At 37.8% G+C, this 24,850-nt stretch overlaps 1 protein-coding gene across 1 annotated transcript in view; it reads right to left on the bottom strand.

Moving 5' to 3' along the window:
• The window catches only part of PLCL1 (phospholipase C like 1 (inactive)), a 372,506-nt gene that overhangs the window by 21,197 nt on the left and 326,459 nt on the right, over nucleotides 1-24,850 (bottom strand). The window lies entirely within an intron of this gene.

The following is a 24,850-nucleotide window of genomic DNA, read 5'->3' as shown; positions in this document are numbered from 1 at the left end:
GTGAAATCCTCATGGCACAGCAGCAGAGAGCTTACCCCTACTTTTTTCCAGTTTTACATATTTTTCTGAGGAACTTGGAACTTGGAAAATATATATCCAAAAGATTATCATGACATCCAGGAGAAAGTGGAAACTAATATCAAAAGTGATGAGTGCTAACAGTAACATTGTTGTAAGCATGTTATCTTTGCACAATAATAAATAGAAGAAGGAAAGTAAGGTATAACTGAAAACAATTTACTAAACACAATAAAGCAACTTCATAAAAGGCATATTTGAAAATTTTGAAAATTGTAAATACCTCCACAGGATTTTAAAACTTTGTTACACTAGAGACTTGAAAATATTCTGCTAATGAAAATAGTTGTCTGTATTTGTTTATTTCAGATGATTGTATTTTTGTGCTGCTTAAGACAAATGATGTTTAGAAGAAACACACTGAAGCATTCTATCACCTACCAGCAGGATCCCAAAGGCGACTCTTCCTTGAACTTTCCATATTTATGTGTATGAACAGTTAGGCTGACACCTGCCAGAGGATATTCTTATTCTAGAGAGAAATCAATGGATCCTGGCAGCCTACTCTGCTCCCTTCAAAGGGTGACCTTTAGGTGTGGCAAAGAAAGCATATTCCCCACTATGAATATTTTTTTAATCCTCAGCTTCAAGTTGCATATTTGAATGAAGTTTCCCACTAATGTCAAGTTCAATGGTATCAAAACATTACAGATTTTTTTTTCTCTACCCACATTTTTTTTCCTTTTTTCCCTTTGCACTTGGAAAAATAGAGATTGACTATACTTAAGTGGAGATTAGTTCTCTCAGTTGTGGAAAAATCCAAACATTGCTACACTATTTAAAAATAACAGTCTCCAACACTCATATCTACAAACCACAGGATGTTTATTTAATATAGTTAGATATTTTTAAATAAAAAGGAAAATACGGACAACCTCTAAGGACAAATTACTCTTAAATAAAATTTTTAAAAAATCACTCAGTATAGAAAACCTCAGTATCTATATTACCAAGAGGAAAAGGAAATCTCTCTGGTTTAAGAATCAAGCCCCATTCCTCATTTTGAAGCCCAGACTAAGATGAGATTTTCACTGTGGCGTGGAGCCGATAGTGAACTATTTTGATATAGATATATATATGTGTGTATATATATATATATATATATATATATTCTGTTCCCCGCGAATTTATTAGCTAAGGATTTTCTTATTTTACTTTATAATTCTGGCATAACACCGTAGCCTAGAGAGGGCTGGCCAAAGACATTTTTGTAAATATGGAAATGCTCCCTATACCTATTATCTAGTATGGTAGTCACTAGCCACAGGAAGCCACCAAGAACTTAAAATGTGACTAATGCTATTGAGAAAACTGAATATATAATTCCATTTCATTTTAATTATTTTTATTTAAATGAACTCCAGTCAGGAAACTTGTTCACACTTAACAACAGTGATTCAAAGGTGTCACAATCCTTAGTAATATAGAGAACTATGTCCAGTTAATTTTCATTCTCTACAGGCTTTTTCCTAACAATGCCCTTGCCACAGTTACTGTTAGATAACAGGAGTTGTTAGATAACTCATTATGGCCTGCGGGTTTGAACATCTTCATCTCCCTCAAGAGCACTCTCTTCTTAAGTGCAAAGGCTGCCTCCCGCTGTTAAATACCACACAGAGCTCCAGAGAACAGTCAGAGGAAATAAAGTGAGGCCCACTGAATACGTGTTTATCTACGTCCAGCATTTCCCAGAACAACTGCCATCCATTCTAGCAAAATATCATTTTCTGATTTTTATTTGGGACTTTTAGGTCACACATTGCAGTGCTCAGGTATCACTCCTGGTGGTAAATGGGGGGTGGGGGCATATAGGTTATTGGGGATTGAAAGCAGTTCAGTTTTGTGAAAGGCAAGCATCCTACTCCTTGTACGATCTCCCTGGTTCTTCATTTTTCTGATTTATAACTTGATCAGGAAGAATCAGTTCCCTCCAAAACTAGCCCATCTTTTAATATACTGTCCCATGCTTTGCAGTCAGGTCCTTCTTAATAAAATCCTTTTTGAAAAGTAAGACTGACAATGATGCTAGCAGGAATTTCCATGTCAAGTGGAGAGATTACAAGGATATACCAGGGAAGCAGAAGCCAATGGATTCATAATGGATATATCTGGTGGGAAATGTGGTTCAGTTGAATTTTTTTCCTCAATAAAACTACTGAGACAGTCCTGTCTTCCCACACGAAGAACAACTCATGTGGCCGGAGAGATAACACAGAGTTTAAACAATACTGGGGATGCTGACCTCTGTAAAAGAAAAACACAAAACTCGTGTGAATTTAGGGACCTCATGTCACATTAAAATATATCACTGTCCTCCCGTTGTCATTGATTTGCTCAAGCGGGCCCAGTAACGTCTCCACCGTGAGACTTGTTGTTACTGTGTTTGGCATACTGAGTACATCATGAGTAGCTTGCCAGGCTTTTCTGTGCGGGTGCTACTCTCGGCAGCTTGCCGGGCTCTCTGAGAGGGGCGGAGAAATCAAACCCGGCTCGGTTGGGCTGGCTGCGCACAAGGCAAATGCCCTACCACTGTGCTATCCAGTGGTATCCACTCCAGCCCACATTAAAATATAACAGGGTTAATTTATATTTAGTCAATGCTCAATAGAAAATTATTTGGGCATGGTGTTCCTAATTGGTTTTATATTATAAAACTCTGTTAAATTTATCTTTCAATCTTTCTTTCCTTGGGTCAATTCTATGGATTGAATGTTTGTGTCCCTCCAAAATTCATTTGTTGAAGCCTCACTCCACAATATGATAGCAATTGTAGATGAAGATTTTGGAATGTAATTAGATCTGGAAAAGCTCCTAAGTGTACACCCTGTGACTGGCAACTCAATGAGACCTAGAAACTCAAGTTCACATTCTACCATGTGAGGAAACCAACCAGAAGCCTGTCACAAGCATTATACTTTGAAACCCTGCTCTCAGACAACCTAGGCCACCAAATGGTGAGAAATATGTATCTGTTGTTAAAACATTAAGTCTATGAAAGCATTTTTTTAATCAGGAGTCATATCACCCTGGGCTTGTGCCTAGGACCTTACAAAGAGCCACAGACAAAATTCTACATAAGTGGGGATTATGACACAAAAGTAGGGGGTGAGCTGGTAAAGAGGACAAAGTAAGAGAAAAAGGCTGCCAAAATCAGTAAGCATTAGTCTGTGATGTACTTGTGTTAACAGTCTATACTGACTGAATATAATTTGTGCATTTGCTAGAATTTCCAAAGCAAAGTAGTATAGATTAGATGGATGTTACTGTATAACAAAGAGAGGCTAGAAATCCATTAGCAAGGTGTTTGAAGCATTAGTTTCCTTTTGTTGTTGTTGTTGTTGTTTTTTCCTGAAACTTCTTTTTTTGGCTTGTAGATGGACATCTTCTTCCTCTTTTCTCACAGGATTTTCCCTTTCTGTGTGCTTGTGTTTAATCTCCTCTCCTATTAAGGACTCTAGTTGTACTGAATCAGAGCCCACCCTCATGACCTTATTTTGACTAAGTTACTTCTGTAAAGACCCTACCTTCAAATACAGATATGTTCTGAAATGCTGGGGTTAGGAATTCAATATATGAATGTTTGGAGTGGAGTTTACAACCTAAAACCAAATAATTACCCCTCTCCTGATGCTCCAATCTGTGTCTCACGTTTGTCATCCAAACCCAACTATACTAGTAACGAGTAGCTGGTAATTGGCAAAATTTTCCAGTTGTACTATGAATAACAAACCCTTTTCTCTCAATTTGAAGACCTGCCTTTTGCAGTCATAAATTGGTAAGCTTAGAATTTTAATTATTATATAGCATGTTTTTATCAACATCACTGTGCTTTTCCAACATTGTATATGAAATTAGCTTGTAATAGGTGTAAAATAAATGTATATTATCATGCTATAATTAAGGCCTCTAAGTCCAGACTCTCTAAGTGACTGCAATAAAAATGAGTTTGGATTATGGCTCTTCCACACTCGATACCTAGGTGACCTTAGAAGGTAATTATTACCAAACATTTCTGCTAGTCAGTTTTCCGTTCTATAAATCAGAGATATTTAAATTACCTATATCATAAGGTTACTATTAAAATTAAAGGCTTTCATACATATGAAGCATTTGGATTATCTAGAAGAGAATAAGCATGTCATAAGTAGTATCTATTATTATTTATTATTGTTGCTAAAATTTGTTCTGAAATAAGATAAATACTGGGTGAGCTAAGGATATCATGCAGGGGTAAGACTGCCTGTTTTACATATGGAAGGACCCACGTTTTACCTCCGGAACTACCTTGGTCCCAGGCACTGCCAGGGTAGCCCTGGTGGTCCATAGCACCACTGGGCTTGAGCTCTACCATATCACCAGGTCCTATATTTGAACGTGCAAGCTGAGTATCACCAGGAATGGCCTCAGGCCTTCCTCCTGAGCACTGCTTCAGAGGCCCCACAAAATACCTAAAATAAAATGTAATTAAACCCAACAAGCCTAATTTTGGATTATAATTTCATAGCATAAACTTTGATTTTCTTTAAAATATATCATTTCCACGGGGTTGGCGTGATAGCACAGTGGGTAGGGCGTTTGCCTTGCATGCGACCAACCCAGATGCTATTCCCAGCACCCGATATGGTTCCCCGAGCACTGCCAGGAGTAATTCCTGAGTGAAGAGCCAGGAGTAACCCCTGTGCATCGCTGGGTGAGACCCAAAAAAGAAAAAGTAAAATAAAACATATCATTTCTTTCCATGCACAAAAGTCGTTTTACCAATTCTCTAAACTACTGGATAAAGAAATGAGGAGAATATTTTCCCAAAAGTGTAATAGCTAGGACCAAAGAGAAAATTCTTGCCTGTTTGGGGCATTAACAAAAAAAAAAAAAACCTAGGAAGGAAATAAAATTCTTAAGACATTTTTATATATTTATAACACTAAGCATATGACGCATGCACTGCTGATAAATACTTGAAAAGTGACTGTGATGAAAATGGCAATGATTCACAAAGGAAGAAACTCAAAGATAAAAGTGTGTGTGTGTGTGTGTGTGTGTATACACATATATATATACATAAAAATTCCAAAGTTTTCAGTTATCTTATGAGCAAACAAAGCCAATAATTACTTGTTTTATTTAAGATTTCATATTAATAGGGGGGTTTCTCAATTGTGCTCAGGGACCCCAGTGGCCACTTCTAGCCATACCATCTTAGCAGTGCTGGCTTGATAGTTCAATGCTCAGGTCCAGTGATGAGTAATTGCTACTCAGGCCCAGTGGTGCCGGAGCGACCACAGCCAGTCCTCTGGTCACTAGGGCAATTTTAAATATTCTTTTCTAGGTTTAGATTCAAATTATTTAATTAAGTGAAAATCATTAATCTCATACAATGTGCAATTTTTTTAACTGTCATAATGAAAAATGAAAGGAGAGCTCTAGCAATAAAGGATGAAGAACTGGATCAGCACAGAATTGGATACAACATATGCTCAGCATATTTTTGTACATGTGTCTTCACTGCCCTTCCACTCTATGCATAGGTAAAAAGTAGCCGGAGGGAGTTAAAACCTGATGTGGAAAGTTATACAGCTTCATTCATAACCCTGAAAACAGTCACCAGTTGCATGACAAAAGATGAGATAAATAAAGTAGTTACTGAACAACTGAGAGGAAAGGGAAAAAAGCTAAATCCATATTATCTTCTGTTGTATGTGGATGCCTGTCTGTGTACTAGGGAAGCAGAATTCCATGGTGGGAAAAACTAAGGCCAAGTAGGAGTTTACCAGGGAAAATGAAATTCCTCAGAATAAGAAAGAAGAAAACAAAGAACAAAATATAAACCCCATGAGAAAATAGGGTCAAAGAGAATCATGGACATGTGAGGTTTTCTCCAGTGGCATATAAGTGTCAAATGGTGACTACACGGAACACGGGGACTATTGATACTAAAAACAGAACAAAGTTTACATCCAGCTCCACTGTTTACTAATTATTTTATCTTTAACAAATACTTTAAATACTTAAATACTTAAAAAGTGACTGTGATGAAAATGGCAATGATTCACAAAGGAAGAAACTCAAAGATAAAAGTGTGTGTGTGTGTATGTGTGTGTGTGTATATATGTGTGTGTGCATACATATGTATATATATATACACATAAAAATTACAAAGTTTTCAGTTATCTTATGATAACTGGAATCTTAGTTTCTGGAATCCTTTTCTCTCTGTGTAAGTTCAGCATCAGTATGAGAAGTCCCTTGAAGACACATAATATGAGAAAAAAACATCAAGAATAAAGCATTATCAAATAGTGAATGAGAGGGGATACACAGAAATAAAATAGAGGACACTTGGGAGAAATGAGGTCCCTGATGAAAAAGAGAACAGGAAAAGTATCCTTAGAAAGACAGTAAGACTTTTACTAGTTCTGAGAATGAAAAGGAAGTGATCGAATGAGTAAGGGGGTAAAGAACATAAGGTAGGGGGCTGAAGCGATAGCACAGAAGGTAGGGCATTTAACTTGCACTTGACCGACCCGGGTTCAATTCCCAGCATCCCATATGGTCCCCCGAGCACCACCAAGAGTTAATTCCTGTGTGCATGAGCCAGGAGTAACCCATGTGCATCACTGGATGTGACCCAAAAAGAATAAAAAAACATAAGGCAGGTATTACATGTATGAAAGTGTGAAATTCTGAAATAGCCTGCTATGTTCCAGGATCATGAGAATGTGGGAGTATGAAATTTGGATGCAGAGAGCTAACAAAGGCCTTTATCATAAAAGACCTTCTGTCTAATAAAGAACTTGGAATTATCTCCTCTGAGTGAAAAAAAATGAAAACTTTCACTCAAATATTTTTGGGTTATTAAAATACTTTGTTGGTTTTATTTTAAATTTCCTCAAATGAATTTTAGTGTACTTTGGTTTGGTTTTGTTTGTTTGTTTGTTTGTTTGTTTTTAGGAGAAGGATCATACTTGGTGGTTCTCGGGTCTTTTTTTGGCTCTGTGCTCAGGGATCATTCCAGGCAATGCTCAGGGGACCATATGAGGTGCCCTCAAACCTGGTGTGGTACATACAAGGAAAGTAACCTACCTGCTGTACTATCTCTCTAGTCATGAATTTAAATTTATTTTAAAAATTTTAAAGATTAGAAATAATTTTAATGATACTTTCTCTCAAGAAATGTGCATTAGATTTGAAAAGAGGATTGGGAATTATTTTTAAATTCTTTTTCTGTCATATGAAATTACAAACTGAATCAACCGTACTTGGTTGTCAAAACCAATTAAAGTTATGGTCTAGCTAAGCTACAAATGAAATGTGTTTCATGGAATATATTGAAGATTGGATGGTTGAGCTTCTCTGCTATACTTCAATTTGCAAATAAATGACAGCTCACAAGAAGATACACAAAAGACTTCTAAATATAAACCTAGTAGTGAAAAATCACTATATCAAACAAAAATTATAATTAGCATATAGGTAAATGTTTAAAGACATTTCCCATAATTTCTTGAAAAACAAATGACTAAAGACAGAAATATGCTTAGATTGACAACTTCATGACAAATCCAGGGAGTCCCATTCACACAAAGAAAATGTTACCTCTGCGAGTTGTGCAGTGCACAACTTACTTGTGTTAATACATGGCGAGTTTGCTACTAGAGAGTAAGTTTCCTGAGTATTGTGAGGTTCTCTAATGAAACCTGACAAGAGAATTGTGGGAACCTCTATGATTTATAGCCAGTAGGTCAAAAGCACAGGTTCATCCTGAGCTTACAAATGCCGTATGAAGAAACTGGTCAAGGGAGACTGCTCTCTCCCTTTGCATCTGATGCTATCTCTAGGCAGTGTCAGAATTCAAGGTCTTCCATGCCTGCCCAGAAGAGAAAGGGTGTTGCTCCCTTCAGTCTTTTTCCCTCTGGCCAGCAAGATGGCGGCCGCCTTGGAGCTTTTTGTAAAGCCAGGTATGAGCCGGTCGTGATGGGGCGACTGAAACCTCATGGGGAGGGGGGCATTCCCGGCTCGTCCTTCACGCCCTACAGAGGTCACGAGTTGCCCTCCACAAGCGGCTCTTCGGCACAGCCATGGCTCTAGAAGCACAAGGACTTAATGCAGAGCCCAGCTGCTTGAGGCAGAAAAGTTAATGGACTATGCGTTAATCCATGCCACCATGCCTGCCCGGAGGGGAAAGGGTGTTGTTCCCTTCAGGCTTTTTCCCTCTGGACAGCAAGATGGCGGCCACCTCGGAGCTTTTTGGAAAGCCACGTATGAGCCGGTCGTGATGGGGCGACTGAAACCTCATGGGAAAGGAGCGTTTCCAGCATGTCCTTCACACCCTACAGAGGTCAAGAGTTGCCCCCCACAAGTGGCTCTCCAGCATGGCCATGGCTCTAGAGCCACAGAAAACAATCTTATATTTATCTGACTCTTGGCAGAAATACTTCTAGGATTAGTAAGTAAAATATCAGAAATACAAAATCGATAGCGGTCACGCGACATCATTTGGTTCTTTTAACCAGCTGTAGAAAACAAATTATTTCACAATGCCTTTTCAGCAGGTCTGATTTTGGGGTGTAAACTCTAAATAATAATGGTGCATCTTTTGTCAAAACAATGTATATAATCAAAGTAGATAGAGTATTAACAAGAATTCATCTGCTTCACAGGCATTGGGAGGGTTGGGAGGGGGGGTATATTGGAGTTCTTGATGGTGAAAAATAAGTACTTGTGAAGGGAAATGTGTTTGATGATTGCATGACGGAGACTTAAACCTGAAAGCTTTGTAACTTTTCCCACAGTGATTCAATAAATAAATAAATAAATTTAATAATAAAAAAAAGAATTCAAGGTCTTTGATTTTGTTGAAAAAAATCTTGCACTGGTATAAAAATGTCAGGAATTCCAGGAAGAACATTTTTGTTATACTGATATTTAACTTCAGTTTCATAAAAAGTTTCATGTACAGTTGGAGAAATAGTCCAGCAGGTAGACCATCTGCCTTGCACACAGCTGACCAGTGTTCAATCCCTGGTACTGCACATGGTCCTTCAAATCCTACCAGGAGTAATCCCTGAGCTCAGAGCCACGATGAAACTATGAGCACCACAGCGTATGGCCAAAAACAAACAAACAAAAAGTTTTTATGTAAGTAATGATAAAGGTCCAGCTGTATTCAAGGCTCTTTTGTAAAAACTCTTCTGGGTATCTTTGACAAAGAAGGCAAAGGAAATGACTTTCCCAAGGGCAGTTATTTAAAGAATAAGGACAGCAGTAGTCAAGTCACGATTTGCCCCCTCTGTCCCTTACCAAAGAGGAAGTTATAAGCACAAAATCATACTTTCTAAGACAAACTCAATGAACTTAGCAGAAATGATTTTTGTCTAAGTGAATTGTTGTTTAAGAAAATACTTTTATAAGTCAGAAGTAGAATTTTACACTGGAAGTAAGTACTTGTAACTATTATGTTGTTATACATTTTTTGTTTCATCAGAACAATTGATAATAGCTTTAGATATAAATAAAAACTCAGATTACTATTATATATCTGTGTATTATTGCAGTTACAGTAAGTAGATTTAATAAATGGATTGCTTAATACAAGAACCAAGGGAATATGTTATCGCACACATAAACTAGCTCTCTCTCTTTCTCTCTCTCTCTCTCTCTCACACACACACACACATACATACACACACACGAGATATATATGTAATTGTTCCTTTTAATGACATTCTTCCTCTCCCAGGCAAGAAGTGTATTATGGATAAAACAGAACAGGAAGCTGCTGACTTTTCCCTCTCCGGTTTCAGATTACATGAAAAGGTTCTATGGGCTGACTCAGAGGATATACAATATACATTGTTAATAATCTCTACTCTCATTTATTCATAGTTACTATTAGGACACGGTTACTATTTTCATAGGCAGCATTAACACTCTGCTTCAATTTTAGTCCCATTGGTTTCCTGCTTAATATGAAGTACACAATAAGCATAAGATCCTCCAACTTGTATATTAAGCATTAAGAATCATCTAGAAGATATAGAATGAAAAAGTGATGTACAACTAGCAAAAGTTTCACCATCAAAGAAACAGTCTCTATCCTCTTCAGTATCTATATGATTATTCTGTCAAATATTCAAGTATTCTCATTCATTCAGTTTCAAAAATGGGAACTGGTTCAGTAAAGAACCACTAGTGCACATTAGTAACTCGAAATAAATAAAAGTTCCCTCTCTATTTAAAAAAAGAAGTGAATCTAAATCTAGAAAAAGATAAAACTAATCAGCGAGACAAACCCACATTTCTGACCCAAGAAAATTAGAATTAGGAGCAAAGACGCAGGCCATACTTCTGGAGTATATTTTGAATATTTATGATAAATATATCTCAAAAAATTTCAACTTTATAAAACTGTTTGTTAGTAACTGATCTAAAACTTTTGAATAAGTCCAAGAGATGGGGGCAGAGAAATAGTGGGGAGGGTGGGGAGGGTGTTTGCTTTGCACATGGCCAACCCAGGTTCGATCCCCAGCATCCCATATGGTCCCCTGAGCACCACCACGAATGATTCCTAGTAGAGAGTAAGGAGTAATCTCTGATAATCACCATATATGAACCAAAAAGAGAAAAAAAAGTCCAAAAGATTAATATGTCTTAGGCAAAAGAATATACAAACCAATTTTATTCTAGTTGTTCCATAATGCCAGATGCTCAGTAGCAGATTGTTGAGAGATGTAGAATATTCTAGTTGATTGAGATACCATAAGGTAGTTGATTAAGAGATACCATAGAGATACCTGAATTGCAATCTTTTTATCCTGAGATATACTGTAAAGCAATTTAAGAACTTCTCATCCCTGAGTCCACTGACTCAAAAGACCAATTGCTTTAAGAAATTCCCATCCATGAGTCAACTGTCTCAAAAGACCACTGAGAATTGGGGTAGGAGTGACAGTACAGTCTGTAGGGGACTTGTCTTGCACACAGTTGACCAGAGTTTGATCCTCATCACCCTGTATGGCTCCCCCAAGGAGTGATCCCCGAGTGCAGAGCCAGGACTAAGCCCTGAGCACTTCTAGGTGTGGCCCCAGTCCCCTAAAGAGTCCATTGAGAATAGTATCTTTTAAATAAACACTCAGAGTGTTCACCTATTTTCAGAACACATAGCTTTGTCCTGGCAGATTTACAAAGTAAATCATGAGGGGGCTAATCTTTTTACTCAATACTGAAAAGGTTCAAAAGATACTTACATTCTAGGGCCAAAGCAATATTACAGTAGGTATGGTGCTTGCCTTGCACCACTGAAGTCTAATCCCCAGCATCAAATATGGTTGGTTCCCTGAAGCCCTCCAGAAGTGAGTCCTGAACATAGAGCGATGAGTGGGCCCCGTAAATTGTGCTAAAGGTGGTGTCCCACCCTCTGCCAATATATATATGTGTGTGTGTGTATATATATATATATATATATATATATATATATATATATATATATATCTTCTTTGTCCCTGAAAATAAGCTGTCTATACCAAAGCCTTGATAATCTTTACGTTATCTCATCCATAAGCAAAAACCTAAGACCTAATTCTGAATCAGATTTCTGCAATGGAGAGCTTTTGCTTCCAGGATTTAGCTTCTCTCAAAGCAGTAATATGATAATTATGATAATAACTCTGTTTTTCTTTAGTCAAATAGCATTCTTAATAATTTTATATAGAGGTTTAGATTGACCTTAACTTTTTTTTAGGAAAATGGTTAAGTAGTTTTGGCCATACTCAGGTGTGCTTAGAGTCTGCTCCTAGCTGTATGCTTAAGGTTCATTCATGTTGGTGCTCCAGGCATAACATGTGTTACCAGGAATAGAACCAGAATCGGTCATATGCATGTCAAATGCCTTAATCCCTATACTACCTCTATGCTCACTCTAACTTAAACTCGGGAGAATTTATTTTTCAAAATAATTAAAAAAGTTATGAATATAGTTCTTAAAAGAAAAATTAACTTTTGCTTATTCTTCTTTAATGATTAGGTTTTCACTTTTTACAAAGGTTTAAAGTATCAACAGTATATGAGAAATGACTAAAAATAGAAAAAACTTGAAGAACTGGGAAATGGGGAAAGATATCACCCACTGGTGTATTTCAGATTTCAGATTTGCGATTTCAGATGATATAGTTTTGGACACGTTGGATCTACTTGAAATAGGGAAAATTCAATTAAATTAGAAGCAAACCTCTTTTGAATTGAGGGATATTTTCCTATTGCCTATCAAGACCTTCACAATGAGACTTTTAAATACATAACTTTTAAATACACAGCCTCATTGTTCTTAACCTAAGTTATCCTTATTTTCAATTACACATTTTATACATACTTGTGTATACATGTACATATAAACACTATATATACCACGTATATATATAATACTCTGTATATATATGCCATTTTTATATGTGTATATGTATATATATGTTGTGTATATATATGTACATGTATATATACACACACCATGTGTTAACAAACAAAACAAACACTGTCCTCCCTTTGTTCATTGATTTGCTCAAGTGAGCCCAGTACTGTCTCCATTTTGAGACTTTGTCGTTACTGTGTTTGGCATATTGAACATGTCACGGGTAGCTTGTCAGGCTTTGCTGCACAAGCGAGATACTCTCGGTAGCTTGCCGGGCTCTCCAAGAGGTGTGGAGGAATCGAACCTGGGTCGGCCAGGCTGGCTGCGCGCAAGGCAAACGCCTTACTGCTGTACTATCGCTCCAGCCCTACATCATGTATATCTAAATAATATTTTAGATATAAAAATTGGTACAGGTGAGTAGCACTGTAGCACTGTCCTCCCATTGTTCATCGATTTGCTTGAGCGGGAACCAGTACCATCTCCATTGTGAGAATTGTTGTTACTGTTTTTGGCAGATCAAATACACTATGGGGAGCTTGCCAGGCTCTGCTGTGTGGGCACAGGTAAGTATTACACTTTGTTTCATCTCTGTACTCCTGGAAAATAGAACTGTTAAGAACTCCTAGTATGGGGGCCAAAGAAATATATAGCAGGTAGGGCATTGGCCTTACACACGCCCAACCTGGGTTTAATCTTGGGCTCTCCATATGGGCACCTGAGTTCAGAAGGAGGAGTAAGCCCTGAGCACCAGTGGGTGTGCCCTTTCCGCGCGCGCGTGCGCACACACACACACACACACACACAAGAATTCCTAGTTTAGGAATGATGTTAATAGTGAGTATATACTTTCATGGGTGAGGTCTTGGGTTTGATCCCAGCACCATGAAAAAAAAAAAGAAAAGAAAAGATAGAGAAGTCTCCCTGTCCTTAAATCTCAAGAAATGACTTACTGCAAACAACCACCAGCCTCCATAAGAGTTAGCTAAGACCCACTAATGACCCCCATTTACCTATGCTAAAGTTAGGAAAATACCTTCCAAATGCCCTTCAGAAATCATTAGCTAACTGTTTGTCCCACTACCTAATCTAGATTAAAGTCTTGAAGCTTTCTCTCTTTGGTCAAACTTTAAGCTTCTCTTCTTTGAGTTCTTGAATTTTGACACTCTTCTCACCCACACTTGAGTCAGCAGACAACCTCTTCTAAATGACCTCCCAGGAAGACAACACCCAGCATTGTCCTCTGTATTGCAAGCATCTTTCAAATAAAGTATCTTCTATATATCCAGAGAAGTGAGTTCACTTTGCTATGATTTGGGTTAAGAACAAAAAAACAGACAAATGAAACTGGGACAATATTTCAAAAGGCAGAGCTTCCTACTTTTATGAGGGAGTCCTACCTTTAATTTCCAGCATCAAAATGCTTCCCCTCAGAAAGAGAAAAATAAAATTAAATAAATGTATTGTTTTCTTCCCTGAAGAACAAAAAGATAAGTTTGTCTGGAGATTTGAGAAGGGCTATATGATATTAGAATGAAATGCTTTTTTAAATTGCTTTTTATTTCTACTTGTATCATTGCAACACAGGAATGGCTGAGATTAGTACCAGGAATTTTGCTCCATGAATGGAAGGCCAGCCACAGGCTCTAGGTGAAAAGGAAGCTCAGATAGAGAAGAGAGTACCAAATGAAGGGTGTTGTGAGGGCCCTCCCAGGGTGGGAGAAGCATGCTAAAAGTAGTCGATAGACCAAACATGATTGCCACTCAAAGCCTCTCTTGTAAAACACAGTACCCAAAAGAAGAGAGAGAGAACAAGGGGGAATACCCTGCCACAGAGGCAGGATGGGACGGGTGGGGGGATGAGGGTGGGGGGGATGCTGGGACCCATTGGGATGGATGACGGGCACTGGTGGAGGTATGGGGACTTGATCATTGTATAACTGAAACCCAAGCACAAAATTTGTAAGCCTATAACTGTACCTCATGGTTTTTCACTAATAAAAAAAAAGGAAAAAAAAAAAAAAAAAAAAAAAAAAGTTAGCACAAAGTTAAGACATCAGTCTCATCTTAACTATAACTCACCTTAAACTTAGACTGTGTCTGTAGCACTGTAGCACTGTCCTCCCATTGTTCGATTTGCTCGAGCAGGCACCAGTAACGTCTCCATTGTGAGACTTATTGTTACTGTTTTTGGCATATCGAATACACCATGGGGAGCTTGCCAGGCTCTGTCGTGCTGGTTGGATATTCTCGGTAGCTTGCCAAGCTCTCCAAGAGGGACGGAGGAATCAAACCTGGGTCGGCCACGTGCAAGGCAAATGCTCTACTCTTTGTGCTATCACTCTAGTCCACTATGACTGTCTAAATCAGAAAAGTTTTCTCTGAAGTTTTCCAATGAGAAAAGTAAGACCTTCTGTAACCTCACAAATTGGAGCCAAATCTGCTTGTCTATGATGCATCTATTCATTAGGATTCTACCCCTTTTGAATTATTTAGAATCATTATAAAATGAAGCTTTCATCTGAATTTAAGTATATATATTTAAATTTTAAATATTAAATATATATAAGAGACTAAATTTAGTTCTGCTGGAAAGAGAGTAAAGTGGTGTGTGCTTCCATAATCATGTCAACAGCCTGGCTTTTATCTCTTCTAGACTCCTGGGTAGCACAGCTGGAATGCAGCCACCCAAGGCAAAAATATGGACACCACATAACCAGGCTGCTTTGCTAGAAGCAGTAACAATTCATCTGAGTCGCCCCATATTGTTGGATACAAGCTGTTTAGAGGAATGTTTTATATTTTTAGATTTGTGAGTCTTTTATTATTATAGCCATATAAACTACACATTAAAAATAATTTATCCTTTTTTCTAGTAAAATGCAACCAATACTTTCTGTTATATAATTCATTCTCACTCTAAATAATTTCCGCTTTAAGTTACAGAAATCTCTCTCTCTCTCTCAAAAATGCTATAACATCCTCCTCTGCAACTATAAGCTGTCAACTAAATTTTATGGATACACAAGGACATGGAACTTTGCTGCAGATTATTTTTTAGGAGGTGAGTGATTAAATTCACAAGTAATTAGCAAAATGACTCAGGACCAGATTTGGTATAGCAACAAATTAGCCATGATACTGATGAGTAGTAATTAAATGAGCAAGGCAGACATTTCAGAACTCCCCAGACCAAGTGGAGGAGGTCCAGCACATCTTTATTTTGATATGTTTCTTTTCACTGACAATCTTTTCAGATTGTTTTGGCAACCACACTCAAGTATCAAGATACAAGGCAGGGTTTTTTAGATGCATGAAAGGCTAAATTTACTCTTTGCTTAACTGGTACTTCTTTATGGAAGATTTCCCTGACCTTTCCTATTAGGTCAAATCCTGTAACATCATGCACCCTCTCCTTCAGAAACTCACCACACAGAAACTTTTATTATATCTCTGCCTTCACTTCAACACTGTAAGTTCCATGAGAGCAGGGAACCATTTGTTAATTCCCCATCACATTCCCAGGTACCAAGTTGATAGACATTCACTAATGTACTAATATATGATTTCACACACAATTAATGTTTGCTAATTTATATACTTAGAAGGTTCTTTTATACATTTTACCTTACTTTCTTCTGAGGTAGAAATAAATCAACATTTTGTTTGGGGAATACACACACCCATTAGTGCCTTAAGATGTACTACTCTGCACTCAAAGGTTACTCCTGGAGGGCTCAGGGAAACATGTGCTGCTAGGGATCAAACCTGGATCAGCCATGTGCAAGGCAAGGCATTATAGACTGTACTGTCTAGCCTCTAAATAAACTTTTTTTATATAAGAGAGAACGGGTCTTTATTTTGCACTAATCAACCAAAAATGACAGGGTTTTAAAATTATGTCCAGGAGTACTTTTTCAAATACTCAGCCAAAGCATATATCTAATAAAATTAGCTTATTATAAAATCACAGGATAGAGGTTTTTCCTTACAAGGTTTTTCACTTAATAGGCCTAACAGAATTGACACCTGATATCCGTTGCTTTTCTAAAACTCATCCATCCACTTCTCTCCCCTTCTTTCTGGTGATAAGGACACAGCATTGTAAGGCAGCTGGCTGAAAGTATTAATGGACTAGAGCTTGCTAGGCTGAGTAAGACTAAACTGGCTACTGCAAGAATTAGACCCTGAATGTTGGCATCATCACTATTTTGCCCTTCCCAGTGACAGTCTCCAAACATTTCAGCATGATAAATACCACAAAGCCTTGCAAAAGTTCAAACATTTCAGCATTACAAATATAACAAGTGCTTTCAAAAATTCAAAAAGAATCATTTTAAAAATTTTAAATAGGCAAAAATAAGATGCTTTTCAAAATTAAATAAACATTAAACAAATAAATGTAGCCTAGAGAAGCCAGAGTGACATTACAGCAGGTCATGTGCCAGGATCAGTCCTTGGCATCACGTTTGGCCTCCCAGAAACAACAGCAATAAAATGTAGCCTAGAGAAAATGCAGGCTAAATCAATAATATCTTTTTCACTAGATTTTAATTAATTTAAGAACAAAAATTTCTTTAGGTTGATTGGTGAGCTTTTGAGCAGATATACACATAACTAAGCTGAATAGATAGATAAACAGACAAAAAATATGCTTTGTGGTAGTAATTAATAATGCTGCAAATTCTTACAACTACTACAAAACTGGGAAGTTTAATATATCGTGACCTATACATTCAGAAGAAAACTTCTACAAATTATTAACCAATTTAATAATCATAATCTTTATAATTTTCACCTCAGATAACCCTCACATAATAAAAGAGAAGATAAAGTAACATTTTGCTTGTAAAATTTCCCAATTGGAAGACAATATGGTTAAGATGACAAGGCTGTCAGAAGCAATCTATAGGTTCAGCACAATCCCAATCAACATCCCAGTCATGCTTCTGCACAAATAGAAAAATGCACACCCTAAAATTTATATATCATTTCAAAAGTCAATGAATATCAAACATAGTTTTGAAGGAAATAACGCTGCGGGATTCAAAATACCAATCTTAAACTTACTACAAAGTTATAGTAATCAAGATAGTGCTGTTTTTTCTTAAAGTAACATATCCTTATGTGCAGAAGTGGCAAAGAATAGAGATCCCAGAAAAGAATACTTGCATATATGGTCAAATAAAGAATACTTGCATATATGATAAGGGTAAATATGGCATTCAATGGGGAAAAATAGTCTTTTCAATGAAGGTACTGGAAATCTGGACAGTCACATGTGAAAATGTGAAGTTGAACTATTTCCTAACATCCGCAAAATAAAAAAGCAAAATAGAATCAAAGACCAAACTTCCAGATCAGATAGCATAAAACTTTTAGAAGAAAAGATACGTAAAAAATATTTCAAGAACATATTAGGAACAGGGGCCAGAGCAATAGTGCAGTAGGTAGGGTGCTTAGTTTGCACATGGCCAACCCAAGTTCAATCCCCAGCATCTAATGTGGTTCCCTGAGCAATGCCAGGAGTGATTCCTGAGTGCAGAGTCAGGAGTAATCCCTGACCATCACTGGATGTGGCCCAAAAACAAACAAACAAACAAAAAGAACATTTTGGTCCCAGAAACATAGTACAACAGGGAAGGCACTTGCCTAACACACAGCAGACATGGAACAGATCCCTGGCACCACATATGATACCCTTGAGTCCTGTCAGGAGTGATCCCTGTGCACAGAGCCAGGATTGTAAGCCTGGGAGCACAACTAGATGTGGCAAGAAAGGGGAAGGAAGGAAGGAAGGAAGGAAGGAAGGAAGGAAGGAAGGAAGGAAGGAAGGAAGGAAGGAAGGAAAGAAGGAAGGAAGGAAGGAGAAAGGGAAGGGAAGGGAAGGGAAGGGAAGGGAAGGGAAGGGAAGGGAAGGGAAGGGAAGGGAAGGGAAGGGAAGGGAAGAGAAGGGAAGGGAAGGGAAGGGAAGGGAAGGAGATGGGAGGGGAGGAGAGGGGAGGGGAGCGGAGGGGAGGGGAGGGGAGGGGAGGGGAGGGGAGGGGAGGAGGAAGAAGGAAGGATACTGGGATCCATGGTGGTGGAAAATGGGCACTGGTGGAGGGATGGGTATTTTATCATTGTATAATCGAAACCCAAGCACAAAAATTTGTAAGTCTACAACTGTACCTCATGATGTTTCACTAATAGAAAAAATATATGATGGGTGAAATGACATAAAAAAAGAATATAGATAACCCTTCTCTATCCCAGCTGCCTTCTCCTCCAGCTCATGAGGCAGGCTTCCAACCATGGAGCAACTTAAGGGATCACTAAGCCAATCAACGATGGTTGGAGGGATCACTCAGGATGGGAGAGGTGTTCTGAAAGTAGATAAAAGACCAAACATGATTTGGTACCTGCATTGCAAAACCATAATGCCCCAAAAGATGGAGAGAGTAAGAAGGAAACTGTCTACCAGAGAAGCAGGGTGCGGGGGCGAGTGGGAGTGGAGGGAGGGATACTTGGGATATTTGTGGTGGAAAATACACTGGTGGAGGAATGAATGTTCGATCATTTTATGACTGAAACTCAATCATAAAAGCTTTGTAATTGTATCTCATGGTGATTCAATTAAAAATAACAATAAAATCTGGATTGGTTGAAAGTCAAAATAAAAGAATATAGAGATAGAGACTATTACTAAGTTTAGTAACAAAAAGATCAAATTTCATTCAGAAATATAGTTTATCCACAGAAAGAACTGAAAGCATGGAATAATTAAGTGGGAAGGTCTTCAACAACTATATTGTCTAACCCATCTTTAGGTGAGAAACCCTGTCCCACAAAGATAATTTTTTTAACAACTGTATTAGTTCATTATAGATTTCTAGGCTCATAGTACAATATCCTTTGGGACTAAACTCTTAAACACAATAGGATATTCTAAGTTAAGACAGAAGGCAATTACAGCCTAATTTGTTATTTTCTGTGCATCACTGAAAAGTATTTTCCTTAGATTTATCAGGATTTAGGGTGTTGTTTCTCAAGATTTGCCAATGTTGCTCTTCATGAGGTTTCTTTCTTAGTAAACTTATGAATTTGTATAGGGACTTAAAGTCATATTTCTAAATCAACCTTAGATTTTTATTTAAAGGAAAAAAATAAAAACTGCTTCTGCTAGAACAGTTTTGGAGATAGTGGACAAACTGGGGGTTCTGAAAATCCCTGCTTGTGTCTATAGAGGAGTTAAAGAAGTAATACAGGGGCCAATGAGAGAGCTCAGTGGTCAGACACATGCTGTGGCTGCGCGGGGACCAAAATTCTATCCCTAGTACATTGCACAGAACCCAGAGGCTGCTGGAAATGATCCAGGAGGCCCCCAGCTCCACCAAGCACTACTATATAACTAAGCCCTAGCACTGAACCATTTGATTTGCTGGTTAAATATTACTAGAAGTGGCCCCCAAACCTCCTGAGCACTGGTTGGGAAATTCATTTCTCCTCACCCCACCTCCTTGCCCCATAAAAGAAAAGGAAAAAAAAGAAATCATACAAAATGCAGTGTGACCCATTGCTCATAAACTTTCTCTATATGATAAAAAAAATAGGAGCTGTTTGTCTTATATGCAGGTAACCCAGGTTTAATCCTCATCACTCCATATGGTCCCCTGAGCACTGCCAAGAGTAAGCCTTGAGCACAGCACTGCTGGACATGGCTCCCACAAAAAATAAACAAAGAAAAAATAACTGGAGTGAAGAGAGAAAACTGAACTAATCTGTACTGAATCCACAGGGTGGGTCCAGGATCTGGTTTTCTGCTTTGGTATTTCTGGTTTTTTTTTTGTTTTGCTTTCATAATCTCACTGATATCTGTCCAGGGACATAATTGCATCCATTCACTCAGGGACAATGAGGCCTTAGGGAGTTGATTCATGCTAACCAAGCACATAGAAGATAGACTGATAAAAACTGAGGAAGTTAACTGACTCATATATAAAAATAAATGTAACTGCTAGGCAGATGGGACTAGTTATATCGCTTGATTAACCCACTATATTTACACTAGAAAAATATACTTGAGAAGCAGAATCCAGACATAGAGTTGCTTAGGGAATGTAGTCTCAGAACAAGGAGAATCGTGGTTCTCAGTCTATGCTCTCACAATGTACCTTTCCACACTACCAGACTTTAGTGTCAAGTCAGTAGAATATTTATGCTATCTCATAAGTATTAGAAATAGTAGTTGGACAGGATCCCAAACCCCTTGGTTTAAGTAATATAATAAAAACAAAGCACTCAATACAATGATGATACATAGAAAATTAGCTGTTCCCACAAGCTATAGTTATTATGATACCATAAATGTTCTTGTAATGATGGATCACGATGGGCTTAAATCATCATAATTCATTACCTCAATGCCAATGGGAAGGTTACTTATCCTCTTTAGCCTCAGTTCTCCCATAAAGGTAACTCTACATAGTTACCTAAAGATTACTTATGTGTTGTGTGAAAATCATAACTTATTAGTGTACTCACTGAATGTTCAGTATAAAAAATAAGATAACCAATAACAAAGCAATTTTATTTCTTAGGCATCACCTTATGTATTAACTCTCACTCTAACCTAAGGAGTTGGGGAAATTGCCATTGGTAGATTCTTCTTGCTGTCTGTTTAGGGGCCACACCTGACAGTGTTCTGGCTCTGTGCTCAGGGATCACTCTTGGCAGGGCTTGTGAGACCATATATGGTTCCAGGGACGGAGTCCAGTCATGTGCAAGGCAAGCACTCTATCTACAGTACTATATCTCCAGCCCCCAAATAAAGCAATATTGAGCTTCAAAAAATATAATTAAAAGTATCTTAAATTCTTAAATTGATTTTTAAAGATAATGTCCCAATATTCCATGCCATAATCCACCAAGTCCTTAAGAATAAATTTTTCATTTTTTCAGTTCTTCCTTACTTGTTGGAAATCATATTGCAGTTAACTATTTTTAGCTACATGAAACTACACATTTAATCATTTAGTCAATCCACACTCCCTACATTTTAGATTGTGGAAAGCATATGTGTAAGGAAATGTAGTAGTCAATGAAGTGTTTTATAAGTATAAACTATCTATAACCCACTAATTCAGTGATTATGCCTTATCATGGTAATTATTACTAATTTAATCAGTTATAAGTCAATGGGCATTAATTTCAGAAAACCTAGAGAAAGTAATTTACTGGAAGAATTTAAGAAGTTCTAGGAAGCTTCAGGAAGATTGGAGAATAAACTGATCAGGAACTACATGCTCCAGATCCAAGTCACAAGAACAAATGAAGAGACTTAGGAAAAAAAGGATCTACCCAGAGATACCACAGGAATATACAACCTCTAATAAAGGTAGTAGTCTCTTTGTCTTTTAGCTAAAACTTCAAAATTCTAGGAGATCATTTTTCAGCACTTGGAAAAGCACTTGAAAAATGTACATGTGGGGAAAGATTCTACCAAACAGAAGAATAAGAGAAAGAAAATATTAGGAGCTTGGAAAAGTTTACTATTTTTGTTTAAATTCCAAGGTCTCAAGCAACGTGTGCCTTAACCATAAATCAATTGTGTTTCAAAATATCTGCACTGGAGCTGGAGAAGCGCTACAAGAGGTAAGGCACCAACCAGTTCAATCCCTCACACGTGATCCCCAAGTACCACCAGGAGTCACTCTTGAGCAAAGAGCTAATAATAAGCCCTAAGTACCACGGGTTGTGACCGCAAATCCCACCCCCAAGTCTGTGTTTAAATGATTGTTTAAGTGATTTATTGATTCATACAGAATTTTCTAGGTCTCTTCTAGTAAACAGCTTCTACTACTAAAACAAATTTTACACAAAGCAACCTCAGAATATAACAAATGGGCTTAAGCTAGAGTTATCAAATAGAAACACTTAGTTTCTTTAATAGTTATCGTTACCTGGCAAAGAAATGGACAAAATCTGATAGCATACATATATATATATATATATGGGTACATAGATAGATATGTATACATTATATGTGTTACTGTGTGTATATTTCACAGTGGTAGGGTGTTTGCCTTACACACAGCCAGCCCGACCAAGTCGGGTTCGATTCCTCCACCCCTCTTGGAGAACCCGGCAAGCTACCAAGAGTATCTCGCCCACGCGGCAAAGGCTGGCAAGCTACCCATGATGTATTCAATATGCCAAACACAGTAACAATAAGTCTCATGATGGAGACGTTACTGGCCCGCTAGAGCAAATCAATGAACCATGGGAGGACAGTGACAGTGACAGTGACTGTGTGTATATATGTAAGGTAAAAAAGGTAAAGGCCCTCCCGTTGATCGTCGATTTGCTCGAGCGGGCCCAGTAACGTCTCCATTGGAGACTTTGTTGTTACTGTGTCTGGCATATCGAATACTCTCAGTAGCTTGCCGGGCTCTCCGAGAGGGGCGGAGGAATCGAACTCGGGTCGGCCATGTTGGCCGCTTGTAAGGCGAATGCCCTACCCACTGTGCTATCGCTCCCGTAGTGTATATATGTATGTATAATAAATATACATAGTCTATTTTGAATGCTTTGATTCACTTTTTTATTGTTATTTAATTCTCAAAAACAACTGGTAGACACTCTTAGACAGATTTATAAACAATATTAGGCAATCTGGAGCGATAGCACAGCGGGTAGGGCGTTCGCCTTACAAGCGGCCAACATGGCCGACCGGAGTTCAATTCCTCCGCCCCTCTCGGAGAGCCCGGCAAGCTACCGAGAGTATTTGATATGCCAGACACATTAACAACAAAGTCTCCAATGGAGACAGTACTGGGCCCGCTCGAGCAAATCGACGATCAACGGGAGGGCCTTTACCTTTACCTTTTATTAGGCAATCTGCACAAAGAATCTGTGTTCTTTCCCCCTGCACAAGCTGCCTGGATTTGATTGGATGCTTTTTTTATGGGAGTCAGAAGAATAGACATGGCTAGAACTACCATGTGAGTTAAAATCCCTGCTGTACACTTGTAAACTGAAGTCAGTAGACTTAAACCTCCCAATCCTCAACTTCTCTGAAAAAGCAAGAGTCATAGCAGGGTCAACATATGTTGTGGCAGGGTAACATAATAGCTGCAAAGAAGGGGAAACATTTAAACTATTTAGCCATGAGTACATGTCGTGTCAATTTGCTAAATAATTGGGTCACTATAAGTAATATATGTCTCCCACTGCAGTCTAATACTGAGTCCAAAGTATTATGCTACGTATTTGTATCCATAGCATCTTTCTCCAGTATTGATGCATTAACAAGTCTACATAAATAACTGCTCAGTGAGTAGCATTTGTTTCAGGGTTCACACAACTGTCACATCATGCTCTAGTTTATAAAAGATCCCCTTTGTATTTACATGACAGATCTTCCCAGACCATTAAACAAATGATGTCTTTGCCCCTCTCCCACTCCAGTGAATTTCTTGACGTCAAAGTCAGTATTCCTCTTATTCTCCATGAATTCCCACTGCCTGTCACAGAGCCCAAGATACAGCAGAAACTTAACAAATATCTGAGGCCTGAAGTATATAAACACTAGTGTAGTTCACAGTTCATCTAGTGTTTCCACATAAACATGTGAGAGCAAATTGAAGGGTTACTCTGTTGTCAGTCTCTCCCCAGCTCAAACATCAGCTCCACTATTCACTAGCTGAGAGACTTCAGGTATTTATTACACAGAAGTTTTCAATGCCTTCATTTACTTACCTGTAAAATGAGAATAATAAGATTTGAATTGTACAAAAATGCTAATTTTTAGAAAATTTGCAATACTTGGTTCATAGTATTCTATGAGTGTCACCAATTAATTTTGTCTGTGGCCACTAGTCTTCCACCATATTATCAAGAATAAATTATTCTAACTTTCTAAATAAGTTATTGTTTTCATGAAAGAAAATATGAAAAGAGAGCCAGATAAATACTACAGGGTTAATGGACTTGTCATGCTTGTAACAAACCCAGTTCAATCCTGAGCACCAGTCTATAGTCCCCCAGCACCATCAGGAGTGATCCCTAAGCAGAGAGGCAGGAGTAAATACTGAGCACAGCTCAGTGGCCCAAATATCAAGAAAAAACAAGCATAAACAGAATATAAAAAGTGCCATACTTATTTGAAAATTCTAAAATTTGTAAGCCATAATCTCCAGAAACTGGCTGCAAGTTATTTGCAAAAAAAGCATAGAATTTATGAATTGAAATTGTTCTTAAAATAATGCTAAATGAAAAAAAAAGAAAAAATGCTAAATGGATCAGATATTCTGTATACAAGATGCTTCAAAATCACTTAATTTAGAACATCTATATTAAATCACTGTAAATTATAAAATTATTCATGATTGG

This window comes from Sorex fumeus, unplaced genomic scaffold (assembly GCF_029834395.1).
Source record: "Sorex fumeus unplaced genomic scaffold, SorFum_2.1 ptg000014l, whole genome shotgun sequence".
In the NCBI taxonomy this organism is placed as follows: Eukaryota; Metazoa; Chordata; class Mammalia; order Eulipotyphla; family Soricidae; genus Sorex; species Sorex fumeus.
This window is presented reverse-complemented; position numbering and strand designations above follow the sequence as displayed.